Source organism: Balaenoptera musculus, chromosome 9, assembly GCF_009873245.2.
Source record: "Balaenoptera musculus isolate JJ_BM4_2016_0621 chromosome 9, mBalMus1.pri.v3, whole genome shotgun sequence".
In the NCBI taxonomy this organism is placed as follows: domain Eukaryota; kingdom Metazoa; phylum Chordata; class Mammalia; order Artiodactyla; family Balaenopteridae; genus Balaenoptera; species Balaenoptera musculus.
In genome coordinates this window covers 57,772,330-57,784,501 of record NC_045793.1, presented here as the reverse complement: position 1 = coordinate 57,784,501, position 12,172 = coordinate 57,772,330, and the positions used below count along the sequence as shown (strand labels likewise).

The 12,172-nt window shown below is 34.2% G+C and overlaps 1 protein-coding gene across 3 annotated transcripts in view; it reads left to right on the top strand.

The window, feature by feature from the left end:
* SAMD9 (sterile alpha motif domain containing 9) overlaps positions 1–12,172 on the top strand; it is a 33,087-nt gene that overhangs the window by 10,772 nt on the left and 10,143 nt on the right. Inside the window, exon 2 of one of the 3 annotated variants that reach the window (XM_036864381.1) lies at positions 6,680–6,936. The exons of 1 other annotated variant lie outside the window; for it this stretch is intronic. The gene's annotated coding sequence lies outside the window, so the exon portion shown is untranslated. The remainder of the gene's footprint in view (positions 1–6,679; positions 6,937–12,172) is intronic. One more of the 3 variants, XM_036864382.1, reaches the window with a different exon arrangement.

Sequence of the window (12,172 nt, the reverse complement as noted above, 5' to 3'; positions counted from 1 at the left end):
TATTTTGTAACTGGAAGTTTGTACCTCTTAATCTTCCTAACCTACATCACTCATCCTCCCACCCCTCTCCCATATGGCGACCACCCATTTGTTCTCTGTATATATGACTCTGCTTCTGTTTTCTTTTTTCTGTTCATTTGTTTTGTTTTATAGATTCCACATGTAAGTGAAATCATATGGTATTTGTCCTTCTCTGACTTATTTCACTTAGCATAGTACCCTCTAGGTCTATCCATGTTGTCCCAAATGGCAAGATTTCATTCATTTTTGTGGCTGAGTAATAGTCCATTGTGCGTATGTGTATGTATGTACATACCATATCATCTTTATACATTTATCTATTGATGGACACTTAGGTTGCTTCCATGTCTTAGCTATTGAATATAATGCTGCAATGAACATAGGGGTGATTATCTTTTCAAATTACTGTTTTTGTTTTCTTTGGAAAAATACCCAGAAGTGGAATTGCTAGATAATATGGTAGTTCTATTTTTAATTTTTTAAGGAACCTCCATACTGTTTTTAACAGTGTGTGTACCAATTTACATTCCCACCAGTAGTGTACAAGGGTTCCCTTTTCTCCACATCCTCTTCAACACTTGTTATTTCTTTTTCATAATAGCTGCCCTAATTGGTGTGAGGTGTTATCTCATTGTGGCTTTGATTTGCATTTGCCTGATGATTAGTGATGTTGAGCATCTTTTCATGTCTGTTGGCCATCTGTATGTCTTTGGGAAAATGTCTATTAAGGTCCTCTGTTATTTTTTATTTGGGTTGCTTGTTTTTTGATATTGAGTTGTATGAGTTCTTTGTATATTTTTGATATTAACCCCTTATCATATATGTCATTTGCAAATATCTTCTCGTATTTAGTAGGCAGACTTTTTGTTTTATTGATGGTTTCCTTCACGGTACAAAAGTGTTTTAATTTGATTCTCATTTGTTTATTTTTGCTTTTGTTGCACTTGCCTGAGGAGGCATATCCAAAAAAATATTACTAAGACTGAGGTGAAAGAGAGTATTGCCTATGTTTTCTTCTAGGAGTTTTATGGTTTCAGTTCTTTCATTTAAGTCTTTAATACATTTCAAATTTATTTTTATATATGGTGTGAGAAAGTAGTCCAATTTTATTCTTTTGCATGGAGCTGTCCAGTTTTCCCAACACCATTTATTGAAGAGTCTATCTTTTCCCCATTGTATATTCTTGTTTCCTTTGTTGTAGATTAATTGGCCATATAAGCATGGGTTCTTTTCTGGGTTCTCTATTCTGTTCCACTGATCTATATGTCTATTTCTTTGCCAGTACCATACTGTTTTGATTACTGTAGCTTTGTAGTACAGTTTGAAATCAGGGAGCATGATACTGTCAGGTTTGTTCTTCTTTCTCAAGATTGTTTTGGCTATTCGGGGTCTTTCATGGTTCCACACAAATTTTAGAATTATGTGTTCTAGTTTTGTGAAAAATGCCATTGGTATTTTGATAGGGATTGCATTGAATCTGTATATTGCCTTGGGGAGTATGGTCATTTTAAAAATATTAATTCTTTCAATACATGACCACAATATATCTTTCCATCTGTTTTTTTTTATCAGTGTCATATAGTTTCCAGTGTACAGGTCTTTTACCTCAGATTTATTCCTAGGTATTTATTATTTTTGATGCAATTGTAAATGGGATTGTTTTCTTAATTTCTCTTTCTGATAGTTCATTGTTAGTGTATAGAAACACAACAGATTTCTGTATATTAATTTTATATCCTGCAACTTTACTGAATTCATTTATTAGTTCTAATAGTTTTTTGGTGGCATTTTAGGATCTTCTATATGTAGTATTATGTTATCTGCAAACAAGGACAGTTTTACTTCTTCCTATCCAATTTGGATGACTTTTATTTTTTTTCTTGTCTAACTGCTGTCACTAGGACTTCCAATACTATGTTAAATAAAAGTAGCAAGAGTGGGCATCTTTGTCTTGTTCCTGATCTTAGAGGAAATGCTTTCAGCTTTTCACTACTGAGTATGATGTTGACTGTAGGTTTGTCATATATGGCTTTTATTATCTTGAGGTATGTTCCCTCTATACCCACTATGTTGAGAGTTTTTATCATAAATCAATTGTCAAAAGCTTTTTCTGAATGTATTGAGTTGATTGTATCATTTTTATTCTTAAATTTGTTAATGTGGTCTATCACATTGATTGATTTACAGATATTGAACCATTCTTTCATCACTGGGATAAATCCCACTTAATCATGGTGTATGATCCTTTCAATATATTAGTGAATTTGCTTTGCTAATATTTTATTGAGGATTTTTGCATCTATGTTCCTTGGTTATATGGGCCTGTAGTTTTTCTTTTGTTGTGGTATCTGCCTGATTTGTTATCAGGGTGATGCTGGCCTCATAATTCAGAAGCATTCCTTCCTCATCAATTTTTTGGAAGAGTTTGAGAAAGACAGGCATTAACTCTTCTCTAAATGTTTGATAGAAGTCACCTGTGAAGCCGTCTGGTCCTGGGCTTTTGTTGTAAGGGTTTTTTTTTATTACTGATTCAATTTCATTACTGGTAATCAGTCTGTCCATATTTTTTCATTTCTTCCTGATTCAGTCTTGGAAGATGGTATGTTTCTAGGAATTTATACATTTCTTCTAGTTTGTTCATTTTATTGGCATATAATTGTAGTAATCTGTTATGATCTTTTATATTTCTGTGCTGTTGGTTGTAACTTCTCCTTTTTCATTCTGATTTTATATATTTGAGTTATCTTTTATTCTTTACAATGGTGTGTTAGTTTTACAATGGTGTGTTTTACAATCTTTTATTCTTGATGAGTCTGGCTAAAGGTTTATCTATTTTGTTTATCTTTTCAAAGAACCAGCTCCTAGCTTTATTGATCTTTTCTATTGTTTTTTTAGTCTCTATTTCATTTATTTCTGCTCTGATCTTAATGATTTTTTCCTTCTATTAACTTTGGGTTTTGTTTTTTCTTTTTCTAGTTCCTTTAGGTGTAAGGTCATGTAGTTCATTTGAGACTTTCCTTGTTTCCTGATGTAGGCTTGTATTCTATAAACTTCCCTCTTAGAACTGCATTTGCTGCATCCCATAGATTTTGGGTTGTTGAGTTTCCATTTTAATTTGTCTCCAGGTATTTTTTATTTCCTCTTTGATTTCTTCAGTGATCCATTGGATGTTTAGGAGCATAGTGTTTACCTACCACCTGTTTGTGTTTCTGAGGTTTTTGTCTTGTAGTTGATTTCTAGTCTCAGAATGTTGTAGTCAACAAGATGATTGACATGATTTCAGTCTTCTTAAATTTATGGAGACTTGTTTTGTGGCATGGCATGTGATCTATCCTTGATAATGTTTTATGTGCACTTGAAAGGAATGTGTATTCTGCTGCTATAGGATGAAATGTTATATATATATATATAAAGTCCACCTCACCTAGCGTGTTGTTTAAGACCAGTGTTTCTTTATTGATAGTCTGTCTGGATAATGCATCCATTGATATAAGTGGGATGTTAAAGTCCCATACTATTATTGTGTTAGTATCAATTTCTTTATGTTTGTTAATATTTGCTGTATGTATTTACGTGCTCCTGTGTTGGGTGCATATATATTTGCAACTGTTATATCTTCTTGTTGGATTGATCCCTTTATCTTTATATAATGTTCTTTTTTGTCTTTTCTTACAGTCTTTCTTTTAATGTCTATTTTGTCTGATATAAGTATTGCTACTCCAGGTTTTTTTTGTTTCTATTTCCATGGAATACCATTTTCCTCCCCCTCACTTTCAGTCTGCCCATCCCCCTTCCCCACTCCAGCACCTGGTAACCACTGTTCTCTGATTTCAACTTTGGGTTTGGTGGGGGGCGGCAGGGGGGAGTTGTTTTTTAGATTCCACATATAAATGAGATCATACGGTATTTGTCTTTCTCTTTCTGGCTTATTTCACTTAGCATAATATCCTTCAGTTTCATCTATGTTGTCACAAATGGAAGGATTTCCTTCTTTCTCGTGGCTGAATAATGTGTGTGTGTGTGTGTGTATCACACTTCCTTATCCACTCATCCATTGACAGAGAGACACTTAGGTTGTTTCTTTATCTTGGCTATTGTAAATAATGCTACAATAAACATGGGAGTGTACCTCTCGTCAAGATACCTATTTCATTTCCTTCTGACATATAGTCAGAAGTGAGATTGCTGAATCATGTAGTAGTTCTGTTTTTAAGTTTTTGAGGAATCTCCATACAGTTTTCCATAATGGCTGTACCAATTGACATCCCCAGTAACAGTCTACAAGGGTTCCCTTTTCTCCACATCCTCACCAACTCTTGTTATCGGTTTTATTTGGGATAATCACCTTCTAACAAGTGTGAGGTGATAATCTCATTTTGGTTTTAATTTGTATCTTCCTGATGATCAGTGATGTTAAACACTTTTTCCTATATCTGTTGGCCATTTGTATGTCTTCTTTTGAGAAATGTCTATCCAGGTCCTTTGCTTATTTTTCAAATAAGGTTATTTGTTTTCTTGCTATTGAGTAGTTTGAGTTCCGTGTGTATTTTAGATGTTAACTCCTTATTAGATATGGTTTGCCAATATTTTCTCTCATTCCATAGGTTGCCTTTTCATTTTGTGGATTGTTTCTTTTGCTGTGCAGAAGCTTTTTAGTTTGATGCAATCCCATTTATCTATGTTTTCTTTTACTGCATGTGCTTTTGGGGTCATATCCAAAAATCATTGCTCAGACCAATGTCAAGAAGCTTTTTCTCTATGTTTTCATCTATAGTTTTTTGGTTTCAGGTCTTAGATTTAAGTCTTTAATCAATTTTGAGTGGATTTTTGTATATGGAGTGAAATAAGGGTCCAATTTCATTCTTTTGTTTATGGAAAATCAGTTTTCCCCAAATTATCTAAAGAAGAGACTGTCCTTTTCCCATTGTGTTTTCTTAACACCTTTATTGAAGATCAATTGATCATTAACCTGTGGATTTATTTCTGGACTTTCTATTCTGTTCCATTGGTCTATATGTCTGTTTTTATGCCAGTACTATGCTGTTTGAACTATAGCTTTATAGTATATTTTGAAATAAGGTAGTGTGATGCCTCCAACTTTGTTTTTTCTACTCAAGATTGCTTTGTTTATTCATGGTCTTTTGTAGTTCCATATGAATTTTATGCCTATTTTTTCTATTTCTGTGAAAAGTGTCATTGGAATTTTGATAGATATTGCATTGAATCTCTAGATTGATTTGGGTAGTATGGGCATTTTAATAATATTCTTCCAATGCATGAACACAGGATACCTTTCCACTTATTTGTATCTTCTTCAATTTCTTTCATCAATGTTTTATAGTGTTCAGTGTACAGATCTTTCTCCTACTTGTTTAAATGTATTCCTGAGCAGTTTTTACGCTATTGTTAAGTGAGACCGTTTTCTTAATTTTTTTTTTCAGATAGTTTACTGTTAGTGTATAGAAATGCAACTTTTTAATATTGATTTTGTATCTTGTACCTTTACCTAATTTGTTGATTAGTTCTAACGGTTTTTTTTTTTTTTTTTTGGTGGTGGTGTCTAAGGTTTTATGTGTATAATATCATTACAAACAGACAATTTTACTTCCTTCTTTTCCTTTTTGGAGGGCTTTTATTTCTTTTTCTGCTAATTGATCTGGCTAGAGCTTTTAGTTTTTTATAGAATAAAAGTTGTGGGAGTGGGAATCCTTGTCTTGTTCTTGATCTGAGAGGAAAAGCATTCAGCTTTTCACTACTGAGTATGATGCTAGCTGTGAGCTTGTCATATATGGCCTTTATTGTTTAGGTACATTACTTCTGTACCTAATTTGTTCAGGGTTTTTGTCATGTAATAGTGTTGAATTTCATCAAATACTTTTTCTGGATCTATTGAGATGATCATATGATTTTTATCCTTCATTCTTTTAATGTGGTATATCACATTTATTGATTTGTATATGTCAAACAATCCTTGCATCCCAGAGATAAATCACATTTAATTATGGTATATGATCTTTATAATTCTTATAATGTTCTGTTGAACTTGGTTTGCTAGTATTTTGTTGAGGATTCTTGCATTTATGTTCATCAGTGATATTGGTCTGTAACTTTCTTTTTGTTGTACTGTCCTTATCTGGCCTTGGTATCAAGGTTATGCTGGCCTCATAAAATGTGCTTGTAAGTGTTCCCTCCTCTTCTATTTTTTGGAAGAGTTTGAGAAGGACTCACGTTAATTCTTCTTTAAATATTTGGCAGAATTCACTGGTGAAGTCATGAGGTCCGAGGCTTTTCCATCTTGGGAGGTTTCAGTTACTGATTCAGCCTCCTTACTCGTTATTGGTCTGTTCAGATTCTTTATTCATGATTCAGTCTTGGTAGTTTGTATATTTCTAGGAATTTATTTATTTCTTCTAGACTGTCCAGTTTGGGGACATATAAATGTTCATAGCACTATCTTATGATCCTTTGCATTTCTGTGGTATCAGTTGTAACATCTCTCTTTCATTTATAATTTTATTTATTTGAGTCTCCTCTCTTTGTTTCTTAATCTAGCTAAAGGTTCATTAATTTTGTTTACTTTACAAAAAACAGCTCTTAGTGGTAAGAGAAGATGGATGCCTTGGTCATTAATTTGGCTGGTCTCCTTTTCTCTCTGCAGTATTATTTCCTTCATGCTATTTTTAAGAAACTTGGTATCAATGGGAAGGTCTTCTCTTGAAGAAGGTGGAGTAGAAGGACCCTAAGCTCATCTCGTCTCAAGAGCACACCCAAATCACAACAATCCGCAGAAAAACCATCATTGAAAAAGACCGAAACCTACCAGCAAAGATCCTCTACGACTAAAGACATAAAGAACCACAACAAGACTGGTAGGAGGGGAGAACTAGTGATATAATCAAACCCCATTCCCCCCAGGTAGGTGACCCACAAACTGGAGAATAATTATATTACAGAGGTTCTCCCACAGGAGTGAGAGTTCTGAGCCCCATGTCAGGCACCGCAGCCCGGGGGGTCCGGCACCAGGAAGAGGTGACCTTTTCTATTGTTTTTCTAGTTTCTATTTAATTTACTTCTGCTCTGATTTTATTATTTCATTCCTTCTGTGAACTTTAGGTTGAGTTTGTTCTTGAGGTGTAACATTAGGTTGCTTATATGAGATTTTTCTTTTTTCTTAAAGTGGACATTTATCACTATTAACTTCTGTCTTAGAACTGTTCTGCATTTCTTAAATTACGGTATGTTGTGTTTCCATTTTTAACTGTCTCAAGATATTTTTTGATATCCCTTTTGATTTTTTCTTTGACCTGTTGGTTGGTCAGAAGTGTGTCATTTAACTTCCACATATTTATGAATTTTCCAATTTTCCTTCTATTATTGATTTCTCATTTTATATCATTGTGGTCAGAAAAGACATTTGATATGATTTCAAGCTTCTTAAATTTGTTAAGACTTCTTTTGTGGGCTAATATATGGTCTATCCTGGAAAATGTTCCATGTGCACTTTGAAAGAATGTGTACTCTGTTGCTATTAGATGGACTGTACTGAATGTGTCTGCTAGGTCTATTTGATCTATGGTGTTGTTTAGGTCTGCTGTTTCCTTGTTGAATTTCTGTCTGAATGACCTATCCATTGTTAAAACTGGGATATTGAAGTCACCTACTCTTATTGTATATGTCTATGTCTCCCATTAGTTCTGCTAATATCTGCTATATTTTTAGGTACACTGAAGTACCTAAATTTGGGTGCATTATATATTTACAATTGTATATCATCTTGATGAATTGACCCCTTTATCATTATGTAGTAACCTTCTTTGTCACTTTTGACAATTTTTGACTTAAAGTCTATCTTGTCTAATTATAATCACTCCTGCTGTCTTTTGGTTACCATTTGCATGGAATATGTTTTTCCATCCCGTCACTTTCAGTGCATGTGTGTCCTTAAATCTAAAATGAGTCTCTTGTAGTCAGCATATTACTGTTGGATCTGATTTTTTTAATCCATTCAGCCACATTGTACCTTTTGATTGGATAATTTAATCCTTTTACATTTAAAGTAATTATTGATAGGTAAGGATTTACTATTGCCATATTGTTCATTGTTTTCTGGTTGTTTTATAATTCCTTCATTTTCCTTTCTTCCTTTCTTGCTGTCTTCCTTTGTGATATGATGACCTTTTGTAGTGGTATGCTTTGATTCCTTTCTCTTTATTGTTTGTATATCTACTACAGGTTTTTTATTTGTGGTTACCATGAAGTTTACATTATTCATCTTATAGATATAACAGTCTATTTTACGTTTATAACAACTTAAATTCAACCACATACGAAAACTCCACACTTTAACTTAACTTCTCCTTTCACATTTTATATTATTAATGTCACAGTTTACATCTTTTATATATGTTGTATCCATTAACACATTATTTTACCTATAGTTATTTTTAATACTTTTGTCTTTTACTTTTTTTTTAAAGATTTTTTTTTAATGTGGACCATTTTTAAAGTCTTTATTAAATTTGTTACAATATTGCTTCCATTTTATGTTTTGGTTTTTTGGCCACAAGGCATGTGGAATCTTAGCTCCCCAACCAGAGATTGAACCCACACCCTCTGCATTGGAAGGTGAAGTCTTTAACCACTGGACCGCCAGGGAAGTCCCTATCTTTTACTTTTATACCAGAGTTAAGAGTGATTTATCTACCACCATTACAGTATTAGAGTGTTCTGAGTTTGACTGTATTCTCACCTTCACTATGTTTCATACTTTCATATTCTTTTCATGTTGTCAACATACTTTTGTTACAACTCAAAGACCTCCCTTTAGCATTTCTTGTAAGACAGGTCTAGTGGTGAAGAACTCTACAACTTTTTTGTTTGTTTGTTTGTTTGTTTTGGTCTTGGAAAGTCCTTATCTCTCCTTCATTTCTGAAGGACAACTTGTAAGGTTCTTAAGTATTCACGGTTGACAGTTTCAGCACTTTGAATATATCATCCCACTCTCTATTGACCTATAAGGTTTCTGCTGAGGAATCTGTTGATAGTCTTATGGAGGTTCCTTTGTATGTGGGAATTTTTTTCTCTTGCTGCATTTAAAATTCTTTGTCTTTGATTTTAGGTAGTTTTATTATTATGTGTCTTAGAGAAGATCTTTTTGTGTTGAAACTTTTGGGGCACCTATGAGCTTCAGGAACTTGGATGTCCAAATCTCTCCCCACATTTGGGAAATTCACAGCCATATCTATAAATAAGCCTTCTGCCCTTTTCTTCCTCTCTTCTCCTTGAACTCCAACAATAGTAGATTTTACTGTCAGTGGTATCCCATAGTTCACATAGGCTTTCTTCACTCTTTTTCATTCTTTATTCTTTTTTGCTCCTCTGAATGGAGAATTTCAAATGTACTGTCATCAAGTTCACTGATTCTTTTGCTTGGATGAGTCTGCTTTCGAAGCTTTCTGTTGAATTCATCAATTCATTCACTGTGTTCTGCAATGCTAGGATTTCTGTTTGTTCATTTATATGTTTTTAATGGTTTCTATTTCTTTGCTGAACCTCTCGTTTTGTTCATGCATTGTTTTACTAATTTTGTTTAACTGTATATCTGTGTTTTCTTGTAGTTCACAGACTTTCTTTATGAAGATTATTCTGAATAATTTGTCAGGTAGTTCATAGATCTTCATTTCTTTAGGGTCATTTATTGGAGCTTTATTAGTTTCCTTTGATGGTGTCATGTTTCATTGATTATTGGTAATTCTTCTGGCCTTGCATGTTTCATTGATTATTCATAATTCTTCTGGCCTTGCATTATTGTCTGTACATTTGAAGAAGTAGGCACCTCTTTCGGTCTTTACAGACTGGGCTTGGGCCAGAAAAGCCCTTCACCAGTCAGCTTGTCCAGAGATTGTGGGTGAATTGTCTGGTAGATTCTGAGGATGGGCTTGAGCCTCAGGTGGGAAGGTCTGGTGCCTGGGTCAGTGGCTGGGCTGGACTAGTGCTTGGGTCTAGAGAGGTAGGCTGGCATTTGGGTCCATGGGGTGGACCTGGCCCCTGAAGTGCTGGTGGTGGGCCTGGATTCTGATGCCACAGGAGTTGGCCTATAGCCTTGGGGTACAGGTGCTGTCCTGAAGGTTGGGTCCATGAGGTGTAGCCTGACACTGGGGCTGGCCATGTGCCTGGGTCCTCGGGAGCCAACCTGGAGGCTGGGGCAAGCCAGGAGCCTGAGTCTATAGGAATCAATATGGAGTCTGTGTCCATGGAACCCAGCCCAGCACCAGGGCAGGCAAAGAGCCTGGGTCCATGGGAGCTGGCATTGCACTGGAGTGAGGCAGGAGCCTGGATCTTCAGGAGACTGCTTTGAGCCTGGGGCCTCAGGGACTGGATTGGCACTGGGGCAAGGCAGGAGCCTTGGTTCATGGGAGCTCACCTGAAGGCTGGGTTTGCAGAGGCTTTGCTAGTAGGGTAATACCAGCTTCGTAAAATGAATTGGGAAGCACTCCCTCTTTTACTGTGTTCTAGAAGAGATTATATAAAATCAGCATTAATTCTTTAAATGTTTGGCAGAATTCTTCCAAAGACAGTGAATCTGTCTTGGCCTGGAAAAGTTTCCTTGTAGGGAGATCTTTAAAATTAAAAATCCAGTTTTCTTTAAAGTATGGGACTATTCAAATCATCTGTTTCATACTGAATGGACTGTGGAAGTTTGATTTTTGAGGAATTGTTCTATTTCATTTGAGTTGTCAAATTTGTGTGTGTGAAGTTATTCATACTACTCCCTTGTTCCCTTTTTTTTTTTTAACATCTTTATTGGAGTATAATTCCTTGTTCTTCTCTTTTTTATTCTTTGTCAGTTTTGCTAGAGTTTTGTCGATTTTACTGATCTTTCAAGGAAGCAGATTTTGTTTCATTGATTTTCTCCATTGTTTTCTGTTTTCAATTTAATTGATTTCTGCTCTTATCTTTATTATTTCTTTCCTTCTGCTTACTTTGGGTTATTTTACTTTTCTTTTTCAAGGTTTTCTAAGTTTTTGAAGTAAGATCTTAGATGATTAATTTGAGACTTTTCTTCTCTAATGTATACATTTATTGCAACAGTTTTTTCAATACTGCTTTAACCATGTACCACAAATTTTGGTATGTTGTATTTTCATTTTCATTCACTGCAATGTATTTTTTTTATTTCACTTGAGACTTTTCTTTGGCCCATGAATTATTTAGGAGTGTAGTTTTAGTGTTTAGTGAGTTTCCTCTTATCTTTCTGTTATCAGTTCCTAATAAGATTCCATTGTGGTTGGCAAACATATTCTGTATGATTTCAATTATTTTAAACTTGTTGAAGTTTGTTTTATCATTTAGGTTATGGTCTATTTTGGGCACTTAAAAAGAAAGATTTTCTGCTGTTGTTGAATAGAGTGTTCTATAAATGTGGTTTGGTACCTGTTGGTTGATGGTGTTGAGTTCTTCTGTAACCTCACTAACATTCTGTCTAATTTTTCTGTCAATTATAGAGAGAAAGGTGTCAAAATATCCAGCTATAAATGTGGATTTGTCTAAAACTGAAAAGTTCTGTCAGTATTTGTTTCAAACATTTTGAAACTTTCTTGTTTGGCACACACACTTTTAGGATTGTTATGTCATCTTATCGAATTGAACATTTTATCATTATGTCATATGCCTTTGTCTCTGGTAATTTTCTTTTCTCTGAAGTCTACTTTATCTGACACTAACATAACCATTCCTGTCTTTATTGATTAATATTTGTATTATATATATTTATCCATACTTTTCTTTTCAACCTATTTATATCATTATATTTTCAAGTGAGCATCTTATAGACAGGATATAGTTGGGTCATGTTCTTAATCCACTTTACCAATTCTGTCTTTTAACTTCTGTATTTAGGCCATTTATATTTAATGTAATTATTTATATGTTAGGACTTATATTTTTCAATTTTCTATCTTATTTTCCTGATGTCCTGAGGGTTACTTGAAAGTTTTTTTACAATTCCACTTTTATCTACAGTGTTTTTGAGTGTGTCACTTTGTATGGCTTTTTTATTGATTGCTCTAGATGTTTCATTATACATACATAACTTATGACAGTCCAATAGTGGTTTTTTCTTCTTTTTGAATTTTTTTTTTTGAATTTTTTA